General features: G+C 49.4%; 1 long non-coding RNA gene across 1 annotated transcript; it reads left to right on the plus strand.

Annotated features, from left to right (window-relative positions):
* Positions 1-17,775: 17,775 nt before the first annotated feature.
* Positions 17,776-22,847, plus strand: LOC142072758 (uncharacterized). The gene is made up of 2 exons (XR_012669317.1): positions 17,776-18,179; positions 20,919-22,847. It is a non-coding gene; the product is annotated as an uncharacterized LOC142072758 (long non-coding RNA).
* The last annotated feature ends 2,418 nt before the right edge of the window (positions 22,848-25,265 follow it).

Raw genomic sequence — 25,265 nt, forward strand, 5'->3', positions numbered from 1 at the left:
TCCCGGTATCCTGGTATTTGTGTTCCTCTTTGCACAGTATTTGTTATGCAGGTGCCCTGAGGCCCTGCATTTTACAGGCTCAGACAAAAATCTCATTTTGATAGAACTATGTTAGAAATTCACCCGGCACGTCCAGGCACTTGAATACCTTTAGCAGCAATGGATTCCATGCTGGTGCCTGCAGCAAATTCGGAGAGTGGCAGAACCCAGCCATTGAATTCCAGCATCTTTTCCCTGCTCTCCAGTGCCCAAAAATGAACTCTTTCCCCTTGAGGAATCTCTTGTGAAAGACCCTTCAAACTAGACCATCAGCTCCCAGACACTTGGCTGCTGCAACAGTTGAAGTTGACTTGCTGAGCCATGTTTCCCTGGTTGGTAATGGTATGTGTGAGCTGTGTGCCCTGTGCCACAAAGGAGAGTGGATACAGAACTTGTGCCATGCTCTTTGTATTCCTATATGGACATGAATCATAGAATCATAGAATATAAGGGTTGGAAGGGACCCCAGAAGGTCATCTAGTCCAACCCCCTGCTCAAAGCAGGACCAATTCCAATGAGAGAGGTGGTATGTTAAAACTGAACTCTAACCCAGTGTTAACAGGCGTTTTAAACCTTTAAAGTGTAAAAATCTCATTGAAAGAGCAAAACCCAAAGCAGAATGCAAACTTTAAGCAATGCTAACAGCACTCGTGGTGGTTTTATGAAAAATATATTGATAATGAGAATCAAAAATAACCAATTTTTTGTGTGGATTGTCTCATTTTTTCATTGTACCCCTCTTGCAACAAACCTAAAACACGTCTGGGCCTGGCCTTTGGCCATATTGCTGCTCCTCATGTGAGGATGCCTAGATATCAGTTATACTGTGAGAGTATTTGTTGATGGAGCATTGTATAACTTTTCTCTGATGGAAAACAGGCACCAAGTTAAACCTGCCGAACTCTAATTTGAGACAGACCGACTCTAACTCCTTCACCATCCATCCCTGTAGCCTAAGGAAAAGTTTCCTAAGCCAGGAAAGAGGAGAGCAGGAGTTCAAATCTAATCTTTTAGTGCTGTTTAAATTCCCATACAATTTAGTAAAGCAATAACCCCCCATGTAGAAGACAGGGAAGACAGCCTGACAGCAATCCTGGGTAAAATAATGGAAGAATTAATTTGTCTTTATTTTTAACCTCTAATTCTTTGTTGATAATGCCGGTCAGCTTGGTTTCATGGAAGATAAGGCTTGTCAAAGAAATCTTTTGTTCTTTTTGATAGAATTACAGATCTGATTGATAAAGGCAACTGCGATGATACAAAAAGAAAAGGAGTACTTGTGGCACCTTAGAGACTAACCAATTTATTTGAGCATGAGCTTTCGTGAGCTACAGCTCACTTCATCGGATGCGATGATACAATATACTTGGGTTTCTCCAAGGCATTTGACTTGGTACCACATAACACTTTGATTTAAAAAACTTGTATTTTTGGAATTAACAAGGCATTAAAAACTGGCTCTCAGCTCTCAAAATGACAGGTTTCAGCTCTCAAAATGTAGTTAGTAATGGGGGGTATCAATAAGTGGAGCTTTTTCTAGCAGAATTCTGTAGGGATTAGTTCAATACTATTTAATTTTTATTAAAGATCTAGATGCTGATTGTGACTGAATGCACCCATGTATTCACACCCTACAGACCACTTTGTACAAAATGCTCTTTGTACAAAATATGCCTTGTGAGGTATCATTTGAAAACTAATAACTCGCTGATCAATAATGTGGTGAAATGTGTATAACAACATAAAGCTATGAACATATGCTGAAATTATGACTGAAATGTGTTTACGAGACAAGTCTGGGAAGGAGGTAAACCTGTTCCTCAAGGACTAGCTGTTGCCTCAAGCCAGGTGTCATCAAAGTTGATTGGTAATCACTAGTCAAGTGGCTGTTCTTCATCAATGGCAGGAGTAGGAACAGCTCAATCTGCATTTTAGCAAACACCAACAGGGAATCTCCTTCATCATGAGGCTCCACATCTCTGCCATCACAGTGAAAAGGAACTTAACTAGGGTGACCCTCAGGAAAATGCATTTCAAAGCGTGGCTGGACTATAAAAGTGAGGAGCAAAAATGCCCTAGGTATTTTCTTTCTCTCCTTATTGCTCTCCCCTTCTCTCTCTTTCATCTAAGAAAACACAGGAACCAGCCTTTGGATTTTGGAAGGGGTTTTGATGTGAGAATTTTGTCTGCCCTGTTGCTGGGAATATGTGGTGAGGATTTTAACCTTGAACCAAGTCTAGATACATTTTAGCTGCTAGAATGTGTTTTAGCTTTATTTCATTTGTAACCATTTCTGACTTGCAAAAAGAAAAGGAGTACTAGTGGCACCTTAGAGACTAACCAATTTATGCAATTCATCAGATGCATCCGATGAAGTGAGCTGTAACTCACGAAAGCTTATGCTCAAATAAATTGGTTAGTCTCTAAGGTGCCACTAGTACTCCTTTTCTTTTTGCGAATACAGACTAACGCGGCTGCTACTCTGAAACCTGTCATTTCTGACTTGAATACCTTATTTATACTTATTAAAAATCTCTCTTGTTGTAGTTTAAATAAACTTACTTAAGCTAGTGCTATCTTTAAACTGAAACTGTTGGGGTTACTCTAGTTAAAGTAGCAAACTCTTTTGTATATTATCATAGAATATCAGGGTTGGAGGGGACCTTAGGAGGTCATCTAGTCCAACGCCCTGGTCAAAGCAGGACCAACATGAAGTAAATCATCCCAGCCAGGGCTTTGTCAAGCCTGATCTTTAAAAACCTCAAAGGAAGGAGATTTCACCACCTCCCTAGGTATTTTATGCTGGAAATGGCCCACCTTGATTATCATGCACATTGTAGGTGGTCACTTTGGATAAGTTATTACCAGCAGGAGATTGAGTTTGTGTGTGTGGTTTTTGGAGGGGGGTGAGGGGGTGAGAGAACCTGGATTTGTGCAGGAAATGGTCCTCCTTGATTATCATACACATTGTGAAGAGAGTGGTCACTTTGGATGGGCTATTACCAGCAGGAGAGTGAGTTTGTGTGTGGGGGGGGGCGGAGGGTGAGAAAACCTGGATTTGTGCTGGAAATGGCCCAACTTGATGATCGCTTTAGATAAGCTATTACCAGCAGGACAGTGGGGTGGGAGGGGGTATTGTTTCATGGTCTCTGTGTGTATATAATGTCTTCCGCAGTTTCCACTGTATGCATCCGATGAAGTGAGCTGTAGCTCACGAAAGCTCATGCTCAAATAAATTGGTTAGTCTCTAAGGTGCCACAAGTACTCCTTTTCTTTTTGCAAAGACAGACTAACACAGCTGTTACTCTGAAACCTCCCTAGGTAATGCATTCCTGTGTTTCACCACCCTCCTAGTGGAAAAAGTTTTTCCTAATCTGCAACCTAAACCTCCCCCACTGCAATTTGAGATCATTACTCCTTGTTCTGTCATTGCTACCACTGAGAACAGTCTAGATCCATCCTCTTTGGAACCTTCTTTCAGGTAGTTGAGAGTAGATATCAAATCCCCCCCTCATTCTTCTCTTCTGCAGACTAAATAATCCCAGTTTCCTCAGCCTCTCCTCATAAGTCAAGTGCTCCAACCCTTTAATAATTTTGGTTGCCCTCTGCTGGATTCTTTCCAATTTTTCCGCATCATTCTTGTAGTGTGGGGCCCAAAACTGGACACAGTATTCCAGATGAGGCCTCACCAATGCCAAATAGAGGGGAATAATCATGTTCCTCAATCTGTTGGCAATGGCCTTACTTATACAGGCCAAAATGCTGTTAGCCTTCTTGGCAACAAGGGCACACTGCTGACTCATATCCAGCTTCTCATCCACTGTAACCCCTTGGTCCTTTTCTGCAGAACTGCTGCCTAGTTCCTTGGTCCCTAGTCTGTAGCAGTGCATGGGATTCTTCCATCCTAAATGCGGGACTCTGCACTTGTCCTTGTTGAACCTCATCAGATTTCTTTTGGCCCAATCCTCTAATTTGTCTAGGTCCCTCTGTATCCTATCCCCACCCTCCAGTGTATCTACCATTCCTCCCAGTTTAGTTCATCTGCAAACTTGCTGAGGATGCAATCCACGCCATCCTTCAGATCATTAATGAAGATATTGAACTGACCAATCTTTGGGGGGCACTCTGCTTGATACCGTCTGACAACTAGACATGGAACCATTGATCACCCCTTACAGGGCAATGGCCCTATAATATCTGAATGGGCCAGGAGAGGGCTGGGCTATGCAGAACGCATGTTTTGGAGATTATTCGGGACTGGGAGTGTGGTGGGGTCACCACTATGCAAGTATTAATCCCAGATGGGACATGAGCTCGGGAGGATCAGTAGTCTGAAGTTGTACAGAGAATCCTCTGTCTAAGTGACTGGTGGTGGGTCTTGCTCACATGCTCAGTGTCTCACTGACTGCCAGAGTTGGCGTTGGGAAGGAATTTTTCCCCAGGCACAATTCAGGCTCCTGAGGTCAGAAATGTTTTATTCTAACTGAAGTGTCTGGACTCAGTACAGGGGTAACTGGTGACATGTAATAGTCTGTGACAAACAGAAAACCAGACTAGATGAGCTAATGGTCTTTTCTGGCTTTCAGTTCTATGAAACTATAAGGGGTGCGAGTTTTTCTGTTACAGGACCATAAGTGCCATGGAAAATCACTAAGGGGCTTTGGAAAGCCTCACTCTGAAAATAGCCCCAGTTAATACAAACCCTCCTACTTCAAGATGTAAACCTGTCTCTCTAACAGGATTCATAATCATGACTGGTGAGCAGGACAACCACCTCAGAGCACGTGGGGTAGAGTCTTCACCTCATGTTCTTGAGTTCTACAACCAAAAGTTCCTTTTCTGTGCCTCTCTGCTCCCTCACCACACCCCACTCAGAGTGGCTGTCCTTGGTCAGAGAGGACCCAGGGTTCAGAGGTGCATCAGTGTGAGTTCACCTCCCACTGGGGGAAGAAGGCAGCTGGTTGCTCCACCATCTGAGCACTTGCTCTGGCTGACCGCCCCGCCAGCTGCAATTTCTCTCTACTGGCCACCTCACCAGCCACTCGTTACTCTGGTGGCCGCCCCATCAGCTGCTGTTCCTCACTGCTGGCTGCCCTGCCAGCTGTTCTCGTCAGCTGCCCGTCAGTCACCTTTTGCTGCCACCTGCCTCTCTGCTGTGACCTCTTGAGATCAGTTTCTTACTGATTTTTCAGCTCTTAGGAGGCTGGACAGAAATGTTGTCCCACCACAAGTGATTTCAGATGTTAGTAAAGCACTTATTATTTAACACAACAAAAGACTCCTCATGGAAACTGTTTAGCTCTATCTTTGAACAGTGGGGAGGAACAGGTTAAAACAGACTAAGGACCCCTAGGGAGAGTCCACATCTCCTGGCTGGGGTGCCTGTCCCCACCCCTCTCTGCTTTCACAGGGGTCTGGTATTTGAGCCCCTGGCTTAATGAGGTCCTCAGAGCCCCCTACATCCCAACCCCCTGCCCTAGCCCAGAGCCCTCTCCTACCCTCCAAATCCCTCATCCCTGGCCCCACGTCACAGCCCTCACTCCCCCAGCACCCAAATCCACTGCCTCAGCCCAGAGCCCCCTCTTGCACTCTGAAGCCCTCATTTCCGGCATCACCCCCAGAGCCTGCACCCCCAGCTGGAATCCTCACCCGCTCCCGTGAGAAACAGGGGGAGGAGTGGAGTGAGCAGGGGTGGGGCCTCAGAGGAGGGGCATGGCAAGGGCCAGGGCAAGGATGTTCAGTTTTGTGCGAGTAGAAAGTTGGCAACCCTCCCCTCTCCCCAACTAGCTGTCAGAGGAGAGTTCGCTCAGACCCTGCGTACATGCACATAGGCATAAGTCCTTGAAGTCCACTTGAAGAATCTTTGAGATCATTTGTCTCAGTCCTCTCACTGAGGGCTACATTCACAAAAGGCCTACCTGTTTAGGCCTCCACGTCCAACATTTGGGCTCCGTAACAGTCACAACTCCCCTGCTCAGCTGCTCCCTAACCCTGGAGGTAGCTACGTCCCCATGATACTTGTTTTCCACTGGTCGGCAGGCATGAAACTGCCTAAACCCTGGCACTGCCCACAGCCAACAAGCTGCTTAGAGCCCTGGCTCATGCCTTAGCCCCAGCCAGATTCTCCAGCTAGGTGATCCCCTGCCTCTCTCGCCGGTGGGGCCTGGTCTGGTAGACATGCTGTGAACCCATACAGTGCGTGGGGTCCCAGAATCCCCCATGGTCTAGTGGTTACAGCACTCACCTGGCAGGTGGGCAACGTGGGTTTGCATCCTCACGCTACCTACTTTGGAGCAGGGACTTGCAGCCTTCTTGGGTCACCCATGTCTTGGGGGCGTGGCCTGATCCCTGGGCATTCTGGGGTGCAGCTTTCTTTGTCTCTCCCACTTCGAATAAATACTTCAATATTGCTGAAGCAGGGACTCAAATCTCTCTCCCCACAGCCTGAGTAAGTGCCATGCCACGGGGCTAACGCATCAGCATCTTGCCCATGCGCACACTCTCCTTCGCTCTGCCCCAAGGAATACTGAACTATTTAGACAAAGCTTTAACAGGCACCACAGAATGCCCTGCAGCCTGGTGGTCAGGGTATTCCCAGAAGTTGGGAGGCCCAGGTTCAAGTCCCTGTTCCAGATCAGGCAATGTAGGGGGTTGAAAACAAATCTCCCACTTCCCAGGTGCGTGCCCTGGGATACTGGCTGGAATGAGGTCAGGTCTCTCTCTCTGGTGTTTCATGAGAAAGGGCTGAGCCTGCTTAAGTGCAATTCACTCCTGACTCTTTTCGGTGGCTCCCCGCTCAGCATGCTGGTGTTGCCGGCACCCAGTGCCGAGAGGCTGAACAACAGCTTGAGTTGGTTCGTTACCCGGTGTGCTACACCCAATAATCACAACGGGGTGGAGAAGCAGAAAAGTTTATTTGAAGCTTCAAAAAGGTACAGGGAGATTTGAATCTCAAATCTTGTACACAGAGCAGGAAGTTACACAGGCTTTTATACATCCTTTTTCCCAGCATACTTATCCAATAGCAAGCTGCTCCAAGTATCCATATAGCCAGCCAATCCAGTTCCCAGATTCTCTGTATCATTTGTTAAACTATACATAAAGCTGCTTTATTCAGCATTGTTCTTCCATATCTCCCCTGTTTGGCCTTGCTTAGTTTCAGGCAGTCTGACTCTGCAACATACTGTTGCAGATTCTCAGCATAACTGCTGTGTGTGCCTCCAGGCGGGGGGGCCAAGGACACTTGGGCCTAGCACGCAGAGCTGCTGCGAGTGCCTCCAGGCAGGAGGGGGGGGGGGCAAGGATACCGGGGCCTAGTGCGAGGGGGCTTCATCGACACTCGTGGTCTTCCATCCCCTCGAGTTACCTAGTGGCCATGCCCCAGTGTTCCCAACAACTCCCCCCTTTGAGAACATTCAACAGCCTTGGCTCTGAGTTTTCTCACTTGGGCTACTTATTTCTTTACAATATGACTTTGCATAAGCACTTTGTGATAGCCCTGAAGAGAATGACTTATTAACTTTTGCAAAAGGGCCCTGACACATGATACCGCACAGCATAATACCAGTAATACAAGCAATACAGGAAAGAGAAATTTCAATAGCAGGCTAAATAAACCACCAAGCCAAGACGACAAACCCCAACCTGAAAACAAGGTTTGCAACCAATCGTTCTCTGGGGCAGTATAGGCAACCTGTGCTCCGGCTCGGGCATGGGCCTCAGCCTGTACCACCTTTTCATAGATTTCATAACTGCTATTATTTACACATACACAACATCAGGGCCCGATGAGGGCACAAACCCCTCCTTGGGATGCCAAGAGATAGTCCAAAGCCAGCCTGTTTTGGAGGGAAAAACGTCCTGAGCTGCTGTACCTCTTTATTTAATGTTTTTACTGCTGACCCTAAATCACTAACCGAGTCCTCTAACTCTAAGGCCACTTTCTCAAGTACCATCTGCAGCCTTACAGTATAGCGGCCTATGCATGCCAGGGCTGGCCCGGTAAACAGTGGCGCTATTCCCAGTACAGAGCACCCTACCAGCTTCTCGGTTGTGAGGGGATTCTTCATATTGCCCTCCAATGCCTTAGTCAGTCGCCGCAGGGTCTTTTCTCGTGACTCAACAGAGGTGTCTCGGGCATTTCTAATCTTTCCTTTGGGCAGTGTGGCAGTTATGGAAAGATGAGGAACTCCATGAGCTATATAACAGCTACCTGTCCAGTTGGCTGGCAGCACCTTGTAAGCCTTTCGGCCACATACAAAATAGTGACCCTGTAGGGCCCAGTAAGGACTGTTTCTTAAGGGGATTCCTGGGATATTTAAGGCTGCTTTTCCAAACAGTTCATATGCCCCTAGGGGGGCATTCCATCCTCCTGATTGGGTACAAGTGGGGGCATTTCTAATTGTGCCGTTCAAATTACACTCGCCATAGGGACCACTACAAACCCACCATTGGCTTGCTACATTGGAGATATTAACTGGACGGCAAGTTACATTTCCAAACCCCTTTTTTGTGGTAAGATTATTTGTAAGTGTTTCCCTAAAAGGGGAGGAACCATTACACCCACACTGTTGGCCTCCCCTGTTGGTCTTTATCCAATACCCATCAGCCCACTGTGTAATAACACAGGAGCTCTTTCCCACAGGATGCCCATAGGGATCAGATTGGTTTCGGGTAAAACATAACACTCCCTCAGTGAGTACTGCAACTGAATACTTCTGGTCCTGATAGGTGGCTTGCTGTAAAGAGGTCTTGTTCCAGAATGGTGAGTTCGTTCTTTCCTGCTCTTTGGTGGTGGCTAATTCTGCTAGGGTCAAGGGCAGCATGTCAAGGGGCATTCCCGTCTTGGGGGATAGTGGAGTTGGAGCACATACCCAGCAATCAGTCTGGTTTGTTAAATTAGCAACATGGTACGCAAGTAAAACAAAGGAGTTATGCTCCCGATATGCACAGTTTGGAAATACCAATACAAAGAATAACAATGTTACCCAATTAATTATTACCAGAGTCTTCCCAACCCAAGGTCTCCAATACCTGGGTGGGCCCACTTTAGCATTAAGGTGCCCGCTATTTGTGTCTTTTAAACAGTAGCTTTAGCCCGAGATCGTCACTAGATGAGGAGTCAGCAGGTTGGACGGTCCACTGTTCTTCTGACGAGGGGGCAGGTACTGCCTTCAGACAAGAGTGATGGATCCAGTTCTTGTGGCCCTCGATCTTTGCCGCTGTATGGGAGGTCAGCAGGACAGTATAGGGTCCTTTCCACTTTTCCTGGAGAGGCTTGTCTTTCCAGGTGCGAACAAGCACAGAGTCACCGGGCTGTAAGGAGTGAACGGGAGAGTCCAAGGGGAGAGGCTGGGAATCCTTGGTATACCTGTGAAGAGACAAGAGAACAGCAGACAGGGAACACATATACTGTGACAAAAAAACATTACCCAACTCCCATTCCCCTGACAGAACCGGGGTGCCATTCATGGACCATGCCCTTCCAAACATAATTTCAAAGGGACTGAGCCCTAATCTACCCTTTGGGAGAACGCGGATACGGAGTAGGATGAGGGGCAAAGCATCAGGCCATCGCAGTGAGGCTTCTTGGCACACTTTTGAGAGATGCCGTTTAAGGGTCTGATTGGTACGCTCCACTACACCACTGGCTTGCGGTCTCCAGGGCGTATGGAGTTTCCAGGGGACCTGTAAGGCATGTGAGATGCTTTGAATGATTTTTGACGTGAAGTGTGTCCCATTGTCAGATTCCATCCACAGGGGGAGTCCAAAGCGAGGAATGAGCTCCTTAACAAACTTGAGGGCCACTGTCCTGGCAGTGCAGTTATGGCATGGGAAGGCTTCTGGCCATCCGCTGAACCGATCCACTATGACAAGGAGATATTTGAACCCTTGGGTCCGGGGAAACTCAGTAAAGTCTATTTGCCACACTTGTCCGGGGCCCGGAGTGGGTTCTAGGGCAGCTGGTGGCACAGGATGTCCCGGTCGGGGGTTATTGTTTTGGCAGACTAAGCAGTCCGCTTGTACCTGGGCAGCCAGGGGTCGGAGTCCGGAAGTGATAAAGTATTTTCCCATTAGCTGGATAAGTGTTTCCCTGCCAGCATGAGTGGTTTGATGTAGTTTCTGCAGCACTGGCCGGATTAGGCCCTTTGGTAAGAGGACCTTCCCTTCTGGGGAATGAAGCCATCCCTCCTTTTCCCGGAGACAGAGTTTGTCAGTTAGCTGTCTCTCCTCCCCAGAGTACTGAGGGGTTGGAAGCTCCCCTACTGATGGGATAAGGGCATGTATATGGGCGTTCTCAGCCTGAGGGGATGGCAGGGTGGCAGCATGCTTAGCCTCACTATCTGCCCGGGCGTTACCTCTGGCCACATCTTGATCCTCCCTTTGATGGGCTTTACAGTGTACCACCACCACTTCCGAGGGGAGTTGTATGGCTTCTAGGAGCCGGAGGATTTGGGGCCCGTACTTGACTGGGGAGCCTTGGGCTGTCAGCATTCCCCTTTGCTTCCATAGGCCAGCATGAGCATGCAGCACACCAAAAGCATACTTTGAATCAGTAAAAATTTTGACCTGCTTTCCTTTTGACAGTTCAAGTGCACGGGTCAGGGCTATTAGTTCGGCAAGCTGGGCAGAGGTCCCAGCAGGCAAACCTTCAGCTTCCACAGTGTCATGGAGGGTCACAACAGCATAACCCGCCCTCCTTTGCCCATCTATTACAGTACTGCTACCATCAGTGTACCACTCATAATCTGCATTTGGGAGAGGTACATCCTTTAAATCCGGACGGCTGGAGTACTGGACATCTATGATCTCTAAACAGTCATGTTTCTGTTCCTCTGTTTCTGGCAAGAGAGTGGCTGGGTTAAAGGAGGGGCAAGGCTGTAGGGTGACTTCAGAGTTCTCTAACAGCTTAGCCTGGTACCGAGCAATCCGAGCCTGGGTGAGCCAAAGCCCTCCCTTTGCATCCAATAAGGCTCGGACCATATGGGGAGTATAGATTTGCATAACCCCTCCCAATGTTAGCTTCTCGGCTTCCTCAAGCAATAGGGCAGTAGCTGCGACCGCCCGTAAACATGCCGGCCAACCCTTTGCAACCTGATCCAATTGCTTAGAAAAATAAGCCACAGGACGCTTCCATGCTCCTAACAGCTGTGTAAGCACTCCTAGGGCCACCCCCCTTCGTTCATGTACATACAACTGAAACGGCTTAGAGAGATCTGGCAGGCCCAGAGCCGGGGCTTCCATCAATTTTCTTTTCAGAATTTTAAATGCCCTGTCAGCCTCTGGGGTCCAATAGAAGGGGTCATGATCTGCTCCTTTTACACAGTCGTACAGGGGTTTAGCCCACAGTCCAAACTCTGGGATCCATATCCTGCAAAAGCCTGCCATACCCAGAAATGCCCTGAGCCGCTTACGGTTACTTGGGGTAGGAACTTGACAGATAGCTTCCTTTCTTTCGCTTGAAAGCTGACGCTCCCCTTGCCGTATGTGAAACCTGAGGTACCGTACCTCTGGGAGGGCAATTTGAGTCTTACTCCGTGCTACACGATATCCCCGGAGTCCAATAAAATTCAGGAGGCTCACGGTGGCTTTAAGGCAGGGTTTTTGGCCCACAGTGGCAATTAACAAATCATCTACATACTGCAGAAGGAGAGCCTCCTCATTATCCCACTCCTGTAGGTCCCTGTCCAGAGCCTGGCCAAAAAGGGTGGGAGAGTTTTTAAATCCCTGGGCCAACACTGTCCAGTAAAGTTGCTTTTTAACCGTTTTTCAGTCCTCCCACTCGAAGGAGAAGATCTCCTGTGATGGGGTGGCAACTGGGATGGTAAAGAAAGCATCTTTCAGATCAAGGACTGAAAAATGGGTATACTGTCCCCCTATAGAAGCCAATAAGGTGTACGGGTTAGGGACAAGAGGGTGCAGAGTCTTAACCCGTTCATTGACTGCCCTTAGGTCCTGTACCAGCCGATACGTGCCATCAGGCTTCTGTACGGGTAGAATGGGAGTGTTCCAGGCTGACTGACATTCCCGGAGAATACCATACATTAGGAATCGATCTATAGTTTCCTGTAAACCTTCTCTGGCTTCCCTCTTGATTGGATACTGTTTTACTTGCACTGGGCCTTTCCCTGGTATGAGCTGAATAGTAATAGGGGTCTGGTGGGTGGCCTTTCCTGGAATCCCTGATGCCCACACGAGGGGGTACACCTGGTCTTCCCACGGACTCCATTCTGGGGCTTGCATGGCTGAGGGCTCAACTGCAAGGGTCATGATCCAGGCATTCTCAGGGCGTAAGGTAAGGGTTATTTCGTCCTCAGTAAAATGCAGGGTGGCACCGAGGCGACAAAGTAGATCCCGTCCCAGCAGAGGCATTGGACACTCAGGGAGGTATACCAGCTTGTGGGATATAGTCCTGTCTCCCAAAGCACATTCCGCTGGGGCATACACTGGGCACTTGGTGTCCCTGCCTGTGGCTCCCACCACAGTAAGGGAATCTGCTACTGGCAACTGAAGAGGCTGATTTACGGCAGTTCGGGCCGCTCCAGAGTCCACTAAAAAATCTATTTCTGAGCTTCCCACCCGCATCTTTACTCGGGGTTCCGGGGATAGGGTGGTCCGTCTCCCCTGACACCCTATTCCTGCTCCACCATCGCCATCATAGGGGCACCTCCCTTTTCTTTCCTCTTTGGGCACTCATTTTTCCAGTGTCCCTCCTGTCGACACAGGGCACACTGGTTGCGACCCAGTCGTCTCTCCTGCAGGCCCGGACGGTCGCGTCCACGGCCCCTTCCTCCCCGGCCACTTCTCTTAGTGCCAGCCTGTACCGCTGTTACCATCAATCTCACTTGCTTTCTCTCCTTCTCTGTCTCTCTCAGACTATAAGCTCGGTTTGCAGTCTCTAAAATTTGTGCCATGGTCATACCCATTAAATCCTCCTTTTTTTGTAACTTTCTCTTAATATCAGGGGCTGCTCTGCTCGTAAAAATTCCCTTAATAATTGACTCAGTTGCCTGATCATCGGGGTCTGCATTAGTGTTCTGTCGAATGGTGTCCCGAATACGCTGTAGAAAGGCCCCTGGGCTTTCTTTTAAATCCTGCATTACTTCATATGGCTTTGCCCAATTATTATGTCGGACAGCCGAGTGACGGAGTCCATGCAAAAGCAACTCCTTATAGGAGGTAAGGTGGGTCATATCCCCATGATTATTTGGATCCCACCTGGGGTCTGCTCGGGGGACTTGTGCATCCGGATCAGGGACATTAATACAATCCCGGTCGTACCGTCTCTGCGCCTCCTCCCTTGCCTTGGACACAATCTGTTGTCTTTCAACCTCAGACAATAGGGTTCGCAGGAGGACGTTACAATCATCCCAGTCCGGCTTGTGACTACTGAGGCACCCCTCAAAGACTGATATAAACCTGCTTGGGTTGGTGGAAAACTCTCCTGCCTGTGCTTTGAAAGCAGCCAAATCCACAGGATTAAAGGGCACATGAGTATAAACCTGCATAGTTGTGGCAGGACGCCTGTCTGATCCAGACCGGGCGACTTTAGTTTCGGTGATTAAGGGGTATAGGCCAACCATTGGGGACTTACAAGGTGTGGGTGTAGGGGCCGAAGGGGACACCGGCTCTGCCATTACAGTGGGGGTGGGGGTCTGGGGACTAACATTAGCTGCTACGGAACCAGTTGGAGTCAGATTACAGCGCTGTAAAATATCTGGTCGAGTACATAAAGTCAGAAACAAATGCGCATACATATGTTCATTCCATTTCCTTGTTCTCTGACAGAACAGGAGTAACTGAAGGATCGTGTTGTAATTAATTGACCCTCCTGGTGGCCACCACTCCTGGTCCTCTAGTTGATATTGAGGCCAGTCAACTGTACAGAATCGTTCTAATTGGCTATTAGTCATCGGATCCGCACCAAATACCTTCCAGTTTGCTAGAATGCACTCTAGGGGCGTACACCGTGCCCTAACCTCTGAGCTCTGTCCCTGTCCCATACCTACAGGGTAACTCTGGGTGTCCCCAGGTTCCAACAGAGCATATAATCCGGATTTTAAAAGGTTCCTACCTTATCCAAGGGACCGGTTCTTCACCGTGGCCTGCAAAGCTGCTCCTCCCCCACGTCTAAGGGACCGGTTCTTCACCGCCGTCCACAACAGCTTCTCCACTATATGAGAGCGTTGCACCGTTGTGCCCTCTGGGGTCGATCAAATCGCATCTCCTCCGAGGCCCTCGATGAACTCACCGGTGCGCGCTGGGCGTCAGTTCTCGCCGCAATCCTCAACCTCCAGGAGGGGTCCGGGCAAGGCTAAATTGCAGCCTCGATGCCCAACCAGGGACACCAAAAGCTGTTGCTGGCACCCAGTGCCGAGAGGCTGAACAACAGCTTGAGTTGGTTCGTTACCCGGTGTGCTACACCCAATAATCACAACGGGGTGGAGAAGCAGAAAAGTTTATTTGAAGCTTCAAAAAGGTACAGGGAGATTTGAATCTCAAATCCTGTACACAGAGCAGGAAGTTACACAGGCTTTTATACATCCTTTTTCCCAGCATACTTATCCAATAGCAAGCTGCTCCAAGTATCCATATAGCCAGCCAATCCAGTTCCCAGCTAGTTCCCTGATTCTCTGTATCATTTGTTAAACTATACATAAAGCTGCTTTATTCAGCATTGTTCTTCCATATCTCCCCTGTTTGGCCTTGCTTAGTTTCAGGCAGTCTGACTCTGCAACATACTGTTGCAGATTCTCAGCATAACTGCTGTGTGTGCCTCCAGGCGGGGGGGCCAAGGACACTTGGGCCTAGCACGCAGAGCTGCTGCAAGTGCCTCCAGGCAGGGGGGGGGGCAAGGACACCAGGGCCTAGTGCGAGGGGGCTTCATCGACACTCGTGGTCTTCCATCCCCTCGAGTTACCTAGTGGCCATGCCCCAGTGTTCCCAACACTGGTTTCTGAGGATCCCTTTCTTAGGTGCTTGTGTCTCCCCATGCAATGCAGGGTGTGCTCAGGCACCTGACTTATGGCTGAGAATTCCAGTGAGGGACAGGATGCCGAAGAGTTACAGACTGTAACACCAGTGCCCCATGCTGACTCTAGTTTGCAGTTCCCGCAGTGATGAATGGCCATAGCAAAGCCAGCAGGGAAATGAAAGTGACTGTATTCCATGCAGGATCTGAATGGTGGCAGTAAATAAGGCAGGGGGCCACACATTCAGTGCTACGCATTCCTTGACCCCGCCCAGACTGTGCACTGGATGAGACACAAATCCTGCAGCAATAGGCCTGTGCAATCCTGTAGCCATCATCATCAGCTTATCACAAAGAATATGCCCCCAAGGGATCTGTGCAGACAACTTTAAAATCTGGCATTTCTTAACTTTAAAGCATTGGACTTTGCAAACTGAGCTGTTTCTTGTGCCCCAGTGTTTGTGTGTAATTACACAGAGCTCTCTCACAGCTGCTCTGTGGTTTGCGCATTGGCCTGCTAAACCCAGGGTTGTGAGTTCAATCCTTGAGGAGGCCTGAAGGGTTCATGTTTAGTTATTCCACCTGGAAGCAGGCAGGGCACACCCTAACTGTTTTGTAGAAGCAATGCACACATTGCTCTATCCAAGGACAAGGGCTAGATATGAACCATGAGAACTTGATTAAGGGACAGTGACCGTGGGAAGCTTTCTTAGCCTGGGCTCCAGGCCTGAGAACCAGGATTGTAGTAGATAAAAGATGGTAAATAAGTATATTAATCAACGTCATACATTCCTTTGTGTATCTTTTTGTGGTAGAAGTGTGTAATGCATAGGGGGGAGAAATATAATAAAAGGAGAAGGTGGAAGGCGGGAGGCAGAACAGCCCATCTCAGCTGACCAGCCTGCTTGCTTGCATAAAGCTGTGTTCTGTCTCATCATTGAACTGCCACAACTGGCGCCCAAACGTGGGGCCCTCAGCACTCACCTTGCCCGGCAAGGGTTTCAGACGCGTCACTCATCCGCTTCGTGGATCCCGGTGAGTATTTTTCATTGTGGTAAGTATGGGAAGCTCCCTCTCTGCTTTGCAAGTGCAACACCGCAATGAGCTGCAGTATTTACTGCGTAAGGCTCAGCATGACTGCCCCGCTCGAGCACTTACTCTCCTGCTACAGGAGGTGCGTGCCCAGTGCCCGTGGTATCTGGAAGCCTTAAGCTAGCGGACTGGGAGCGATTGGGCCAGACATTGCACGAAGAGCCTCGGGCGCCCGTGCAGGCTTTACATGCCTGGCACCTCTGTCGCGATGCGATACTGCGTGTCGCCTCGGATAGGCCCTCTCTGACGAGGCTGGTGATCTCGCCACGCCCGTCGGCTCCTGTAGACATCCCCGTTGCAACTATCCCCCCTTCTACCGATGCAACACAGCGTGTCGCTTCGGAAAGACCCTCTCCCGCACCCACAGCCCCCCCTCTCCCTGCTTTGCCCCCAATGCCTTCATTACCACTGCCTCCCTTGCCTTCCCCACCGGAGCCGGTGTGTGATCACCCTCCGTCCGTGGGGCCCCATGCTCCGGGGCCCCCCGGAGGGTCATCTGCATCTGCTCAGAAGCTTTCGCTGGTGTAACAAATGGTTCACGCAGCGAAAGCTCGCTCAGATCTTACAGCGGAGGAGCTGGCTGATCTGGTCTCAGTTTGCCCGGTGACCTGGCAGAATGATGACCAGGGCAACCCCGCGGGCACCTGGACCACTTTGCCATACTCGGTGGTTAGAGAGGTAAAGAAAGCAATTCGTGAGTTTGGCCTGACTAGCACCTTTGTGCGTGGTCTCATTGAAGGGATAGGTACTGGGTACTCCCTAATCCCTGAGGATTGGAAAACGCTGTTGCGCATGATGTTATCACCCAATCAGTATGTTATTTGGATTAGTGAGTATCGGCAGATGGCGGAATGCCAAGCCCAGGTACATAGAGAGCAAGGTATCATTTATAAGCATTTGGCAGGGGAGGGCCCGTTTGCTACTATTGAGATGCAGTCTCAACTCCCTCAGGCCGTCTTCCCCATTATTTCCACCTGTGCCCAGCATGCTTTCAAGAAGGTCCCGGATTCAGGCAAGCCTACCAAAAGCTTTGTCAGTATCCGTCAGGGTGCCTCAGAGTCCTTTTTGGATTTTACCAACAGATTGCATGAGGCTATCCTCCGACAGGTGGATAACACTGAGGCAGCTCACGAGCTCCTGTTAAAATTGGCAGTTGAAAATGCAAATGAGGATTGCCGCCGTGCTCTCCAGGCGGCGCAAGCCTCTGGTATTTTAGAGCTCTCAGACATGCTGTGAGACGGACATGCCAGAACATCGTGCCAGAACATCGGCACACAAGCCCACAAGGCTGGAGTTCTGGCTGCCGCCCTGAGAAAAACCAGGAAGGAGGGGAAGCGTTGTTACCACTGTGGTAAGGAGGGTCACTTTCAGCGGGAGTGCCGCTCATCGAAGGCACCAGCCCGACCCTCAAAGAAGTGCCCCAAGTGTGGGAAGGGTTATCACTGGGCTAATCAGTGTCGTAGCAGGTCGGGAAATCGCGCGATGGGTCTCCCCCGAACCCAGGGCCAAACGGGGGTGTTTCCCACTCAGACAACCGCTCCTCTGCCTTAAAATCCGTAGACTCTATGAGGGCGGCAACTGCTGGAAGTGCAGGGCTTGATTTGATCATGCAGGAGGACACCGACTTTCGGCTGCCAGGGGAGGTCTGCGCCATACCTACGTAGGTATCGGGACCTCTCCCTGCCGGCTTTGTGGGTCTTGTTCTCCCTCGCTCACATGCTGGGAAACAGGGCTTTTTTGTCATTCCAGGCGTCATTGATGCTGATTACACTGGCATTATTAAGGTTCAAGTGTGGACTCATCTTCCACAGTCGCTCCCGCGTGGACGGTCAATTGCACAATTGATTTTAGTCCCCTGTCAGGTGCCAGCTGCCGAGGATCGAACTCGGGGCGGAGGCGGCTTTGGATCGACGTTGTCTCACTCGCCGTCTCACAGCGCGTCTTCTCCACTTGTTGCTCTGACAATGTCAGTCCGCCCCTCGAAACCTCAGTTAACACTTCTCTTAAATGATGTTCCTTTTACAGGGCTGGTGGACACTGGAGCTGACGTTACGGTGATTCGTGATCTGGAGTGGCGGTCAGTTGGCCTACGGTTCCTTCTAAAGAATTGTGGGGGATCAGGGGTAGTAAACCCGGGCGCCAAAGTTTGTCTTGGGTCACAGTCTCTACACCAGGAGGCCGTACCCTTGCTACTATCCACCCTTTTGTACTCCCTGTCCACCTCAATATTTGGGGCCGTGATTTACTTACAAAGTTAGACACCACCCTCGATATTAATATCTGATGCCCCAAAAACCTCCCTCACCCACCGTGCCCTCCGCATTACCCTTGGTATGGCAATCCTTAGAGCCCGTATGGATTGACCAGTGGCCCCTCCCTCTAGAAAAGCTAAAAGTGCTTCATTCGCTTGTGCAGCAGCATTTGCAAGCACAGCGCTTGGAGAGCTCCACTAGTCCCTGGAACACCCCGGTGTTCGTTATTAAGAAAAAATCGGGTGCTTGGCGGCTGTTACATGATTTAAGGGAAATAAATAAACGCATCCAACCTATGGGCCCCTTGCAGTTTGGCTTACCAAATCCAAATTTAATTCCTCAAACCGATCAGCTTTGTGTGTTAGATTTAAAAGATTGTTTTTTCACCATCCCCCTTTGCCCACAAGATCGCGAAAAATTTGCATTTACGGTGCCACAATATAATAATCAGCAACCCTCTCAAAGGTATCAGTGGAAGGTCTTGCCCCAGGGAATGCAAAATAGTCCAACCTTGTGTCAGCTTTTTGTGGATCGGGCCCTTGCCCCTTTCCATGCCCGGTACCCTACGCTAAAGGTCTACCATTACATGGATGACATTTTGCTTAGTGGTCCCCAGGTCACGGCACAACAGCTTGAATCTTTGTCTCAGATTCTCGGCCAAAATGGCCTGTTAGTGGCACCAGAAAAAATCCAACGCTCTTATCCCTACCACTACCTCGGACATAAGGTTTTACAAACCTATGCTGCTCCGGTTCGTCCGGAATTAATTCTACCTCAACCCCTAACCCTTGTTAAATTACAACAGATTTTGGGTCATTTAAATTGGATTTGGCCCTACTTTCGTCTCCCCACTTCAATGCTGCAGCCGTTGTTCGAGCTCCTATGTGGAGCCCGGGCACCGGGTGCAGTTATTGCCATCACTGAGGAGCATATTGCCTGCATTCGACAGATCAATGCAGCATTGAGTCAGCAGTTTGTGGACAGACTCCCAGAGGTCCGTCCCTTACGGTTGGTTCTTCTTGCCACCCCTCATACGCCAACTGCGGCTCTGTTTGTACCCTGTACAGACACAGCCGTCTCTATTATAGAGTAGCTATACCTTTCATCCACCCCTCCTCGAAATATTTATCCATATTTAGATGCCCTGTCTGATCTTGTTCGTAAAGCCCGCCACCGTGCAGTGCAACTCACTGGCACTGATTTAGTTGCCATTGTGCTCCCCTTGTCCCGTACTGAATTTGATTCTTTGTGCCACACCTCCATGGCTTGGCAGGTTGCTCTTTGTGATTATGTGGGAGAGATTTCTTACAATCCTCCAAAAGATCCTCGGTTGGTCATTACCCAAAAGGTGCCCCTAATTGTCCATCGTCTTAGCCGCTCTCAACCCATTGTTTCCGCTGTCACTCTTTTTACTGATGGCTCTCCACACCGAGGTGTAGTCTCTTATCAATTGGGTGACCCCCCTCGTTGGCATTCTCGTTTTACACTGCCTCAGCGTTCCGCACAGCGTTCAGAATTGGCTGCTGTTATTTTGGCCTTTCAACTTTTTGCTGATTGTCCCTTTAATTTAATTGTGGATACCCATTATGTTTATCAGGTAATTGATCATTTACCCCTTGCCCTCATTACCCCTCAGGTTGATGCGGACCTCCTTCGCCTGTTTTTGTCTTTGCAGTATCTTATTGCCACTCGTCATTTCCCTTATTTTGTTGCTCATATTCACAGTCATACCCCTCTGCCTGGGCCACTCACTGAGGGCAAGGCACGCGCCGATCGCGCGTTGCGTGGTCAGGTAAATTCCCTTTTTTCTGACCCCATTGAAAGCCATGCCTTTTTTCATCAGTCTGCCTCTGTTTTGGCCCGACAGTTTCACATTCCTGCTGATCATGCACGTTCCATTGTTCGTTCCTGCCCCCACTGTGCTGCTGCTGCTCCTACCTTTTCTTATGCCATTAACCCCAGAGGTACCGCAGCAAATCAGCTGTGGCAAATGGATGTCACTCACGTGCCACAATTCCGCCCCTATTCGTTTTTACATGTTTCCGTTGATACTTATTCGGGCTTCCTTTGGGCAACCCCACAACGTGGGGAAGCCACTGCCAAAGTTATTCACCATTTGCTGGCCTGCTTTTCTGTTATGGGTCGCCCCTGCCAAATTAAAACGGATAATGCCCCAGCCTACTGCTCCGCAGCCCTCTCCACCTTTTGTGCCCGATGGGACGTCCGTCTTAAACACGGGATCCCTTATAATTCCACGGGCCAAGCCATTGTTGAACGTGCCAATCGCACACTCAAAACCTTGCTAGATAAACAATTAAAACAAGGGGAGCTGCGTCTCCGAACCTTAGGAGACATTCAACAACAAATGCATATCCTTTTGTTTACTTTAAATAATTTAACACTGAATGCAGATCAGCAGACCTCTGCGGATCGGCATTTTCACAAATCTGAGGTACTGGAAAGACCGCGTGTCTTTTACCGTCAGCTGCCCGATCCACAGTGGCTGGGCCCAGTACCTCTAATCACTTGGGGTCGGGGATATGCTGCTGTGTCTCTCCCTGCAGGACCGTTGTGGGTTCCAGCTCGGTGTGTGCGACCGGCACTTAAACAACATGGCGTGGCACCAGGGGCTGTCGAATCCCATACCAGAGTTTCAGCTGACTTTGGAGGAGACCGCGTTGCCCCCCGAGTCGACAATGACGGGACGGAAACGGAGGAGGCGTAGTGTCCCAAACCGGCCCGTGACATGGGGAGCAGTAAAAGCATTGGTCGCCGCGGCCCAACGAAGACTGGCAGCAGATCAACAGCCATAGACTCCTGAGACTTTGTTTGTGGCGATTCTCGCCCAAATCACTGCTAATTCTGTGATGATTGTGTGCCTTTTGTGCCTGCTATTTCCTGTAGGGGTTGGCTCGGAAGCGCTTCCCCCGTTACGAGCCCGAATGACATATAACATATGGGAACGATTGGCTTCAATAGCAAATGTTACCCACTTTTGTTTATCTAATTCTGTAGCAGCCTGAGATTTGTTAGGTACATGCCTTATTCCAGTATGTCATCACCCTGAGGAGATGGAGAATAAGACAATGTTTTCTGCTTATGCGAATCTCTCTTCCCAGTACTCTAGCATGGCTAATTGGGGCCCGGCCAACTATACTCTGCCTCGCACGGCTATATCCCTCCACACACCGTACCCGTCCGGGGCTGACAATGTCACCTGTGCGCGTGTAGTTAACTGCACTAGTACAAAGGTGCCCTTGGGCTGTCGAAAAATTTCTCAACCCCTTTTAAATTGTTCCCATGCTGTTAATGTTTCATACAATTATGGCCATATCATCCTACCATCAGGATTGTATTTTTACTTGCGGTTCACGCACCTTTAATTATATTCCTGCAAATTTAAGTGATGGCACCCTTTGCTGTCTTAGTAGAATGACGCTTATATTGCCTTTTGCCGCTCAAAAGCGTAGTAAAAGAAGTGTACCCCTTTCAGATGATTGTATTGCAGATGTTGAGCTTTTTAGTCGTGCTGAGTATACTGCTTTAGCGGCCTCTATTGTTGGGGTCCCCGCGCTTGCCATATATTCAGCCAGAACTTTAAATAACCTGGCATGCTTTGCAGCAAAGGCAATTAATACAACATCCCAGGCCATTGCCCTACTTAACACAGAGCAACATGAATTAAGGGATGCAATTTTAGATAACAGAGCAGCCATTGATTTTCTGCTCCTGAAACACCATCTAGGCTGTTCCATGTTTCAGCACGTGTTGCTTTAATTTAACTGATAATAGTCGCTCCATAGAAACTAGACTGGCTGAATTCGCCAATCTTACAACACACATATGCCAAGATCTGGGGTTTGAGGGTTTTTGGAATTGGCTTACAGGTTGGCTGCCCTCTCTAGAATGGCTACAACTGCTTTTTGGTTATGCTGTGTTTGTAATCATTGGGCTTATTTTTTGTTGCCGCTGTGTACAATGTATTCCTTCCTTGTTAAGACTTTGTGAAATTTCGCCCTGGAAAGCTCCCCAAGTTATGTCCTTGTCTGTCTGGGAGTTAAATAGCATGCCAAAACAAATTGACGGCTACCATGGGATGGCCGAGTATCATTAAATAAAAAACGGGGGGATGAAGGGTTCGTGTTTAGTTATTCCACCTGGAAGCAGGCAGGGCACACCCTGACTGTTTTGTAAAAGCAATGCACACATTGCTCTATCCAAGGACAAGGGCTAGATATGAACCATGAGAACTTGATTAAGGGACAGTGACTGTGGGAAGCTTTCTTAGCCTGGGCTCAAGGCCTGAGAACCAGGATTGTAGTAGATAAAAGATGGTAAATAAGTATATTAATCAACGTCATACATTCCTTTGTGTATCTTTTTGCGGTAGAAGTGTGTAATGCATAGGGGGGAGAAATATAATAAAAGGAGAAGGTGGAAGGCGGGGGGCAGAACAGCCCATCTCAGCTGACCAGCCTGCTTGCTTGCATAAAGCTGTGTTCTGTCTCATCATTGAACTGCCACAGAGGCCATTTAGGGATCTGGGGCAAAAACTGAGGCTTGGTCCTGCTTTGAGCAGGGGGTTGGACTAGATGACCTCCTGAGGTCCCTTCCAACCCTGATATTCTATGATTTCTATGATTTCACAAGCTCTCACTCTGCTCTGCTGCTCAGCTACTTTCTGCTGCCTGCGTGCCTGTGACACTTGCAACACTGATGGCTGTAGCCACACCAAGTGTCCTGCGATGCTGGGGCTCTGGAGAAACCTCCCACTGCCATGGGTAGCGGTTGGGCCACACTCTTGCTCTTGATTAAAGATGAACTTTCCTGTCTATGCAAATTCAGTGCAGCCCTGATGAACCTGGCGAGTTGCCAAAGCAGCTGTGAGTTGGGGCCGCTTTGGCAAGTGGGGATGAGCAGCTGCTCTCGCTTTCCCCAGTGAGAGCACTAAACTAACTGCCTGCAGGAACTGACGTGCTGGGGAAGGAAGCAGGTCAGCCTGAGCGTACTGAGCCTGCGCCTGCACAGCACGGGGAGAGGTTTGTTTACACAGATGTGTTGCCAAAATCCACAGACTCAGTCACCAGGGACTAATTGCCACCCAGATCTCCCACAGCAAAGTTTAAAGGAACAAAGGTAACTCCAGGTAGCAGCATTTCATCTTCGTTGCTTCCTTTCAGCCTGCATTGCATGGAGTCCCAGGGCTCACAAACCTTTTTATTCTCCATCTGCTCCATGCCCCTGGGGAAACAGTGTAGATTCAGAGCCCATCCACACCACCACCACAGTTTTGTAACCAAGCAGGCTCCAGCCACAAAGCAACTTCTGACTGGGTCTATGGCTGGCCAGGGGGAATGGCTAGTTGCATACATGTCACCACAGCACAAGGTTAATAACTGTTAAATCTTAAACTGGGTGCCACCCCACTTGCTGCCTAGTCTCACACAGCCTCTAGCCCAGCGTTTCTCAAATGCGGCCACCATGGCCGCATGCTGCCACCAGGGGCTTTTCCTGCCACCACAGCCTCCTGGTTGGTGATTGGTAGGAGAGGAAGAGGTGGCCCCTCCCCTGGGGCCACCAGCAGGGGTTGGGCCCTGCCCCCTCTGTAGCCAGAAATGCCAGAGAAGCAGGCAGCTGGCATGAGTTCCCCCCACCTTCCTGGGGGTGGTGGGGCTCGGGCTTCTGGATTCAGCCCAGGGGTGCCAGTTCTGCCCATTGGGTTTGGGGCTCCAGCTGCACAGCAGTGGGCTCCAGCCCAGGCTCACCACTCCCCCTATCACCCGTCTCCTGCTGTCTCCTCCATCCCTGGGCTCTGGCCGCATGGTGGTGGGCTCCGGCTCTGAGCCTCCAGGATATGGCCTTGGGGCTTCAGGCTCTGGCCCCCATTGCGTCCTCCCACCCCAGGTTTCAGCCATACAGCAGCAGGCTCCAGTCCCTGGCCACAGGGCTTCGAGCACCAGCCCAAGTCACACACACACCCCCATTGTTGCTGGCCCCCGCTGCCTATCACCCCTGGCCCCCACTGCCTCCCTACCCACCCACCTCCCCATCCAGGGCTTAATTTGTTCCCCAGCTTGCCCGGGCTGAGTAAATCTGCTGTGAAAAGTGATATTCGTATGTTTGTTAATATCGCTTTTCACTGCCTCCCAGCTAGCTAGCAAGTCTGCTGCTGTGAAAAATATTAACAAACATACAAATATCACTTTTTACAGCAGCAAACTTACTAGCTAGCAAGTCTGAAAAAAAAGCAACTGAAAAAGCAAAAGAAACAACAAAAACAAAAAAGACAAGAATGTACAGAGTACCTTATTTGTGTTTCAATTCTGTTTAGGTCCAGTAAAGAATAGAGATAACTGTATATTATTTTTATTTCTGAGCTTGCAAAAAAAAAAAAAAACCCTACATAAATAAATGACAATGATTTGGAGGAGTATATGTGCTGAGACAAAGTTCCTCCTCTGCCTTGGTGGGTCCTGTGCTTTTTTGGCAGATTTGCTCACCTCAGATGTTCACAGCAGCCCTCAGTTTGGCCACTTCTGCTAGAGGCTCAAACCTGCTGTTCACTCAGCTAAGCTCATCACGGGCCAGCATGGGGGAAATGGAGAACAATCTCTGCAGTCTTTGTTGTCCCACATAGTGGGTCAGAGACAAGCCAGATCCCTTTCCAAATTAGACCTTCCTTTCTGTTGTTGTTCAGAGACCAGGTCAACTTCTCTTGTGTCCGATCAGGAGTTGGGTGGGATGGGGGGAACCCAGGTCTGCGCTCTACACTGAGTTCCAGCCCAGGGCCCTGTGGATAGCAGCTGTCTACATCTCCTATATCAGTTATGTGACAGCTACAACTACATCTTCTGGGGCTACTTCCCCATAGCCTCCCCCTAAGCACCTTCTTTATCGTCACTGCAGGACCT

The sequence above is a fragment of the Caretta caretta genome, chromosome 7 (assembly GCF_965140235.1).
Source record: "Caretta caretta isolate rCarCar2 chromosome 7, rCarCar1.hap1, whole genome shotgun sequence".
In the NCBI taxonomy this organism is placed as follows: domain Eukaryota; kingdom Metazoa; phylum Chordata; order Testudines; family Cheloniidae; genus Caretta; species Caretta caretta.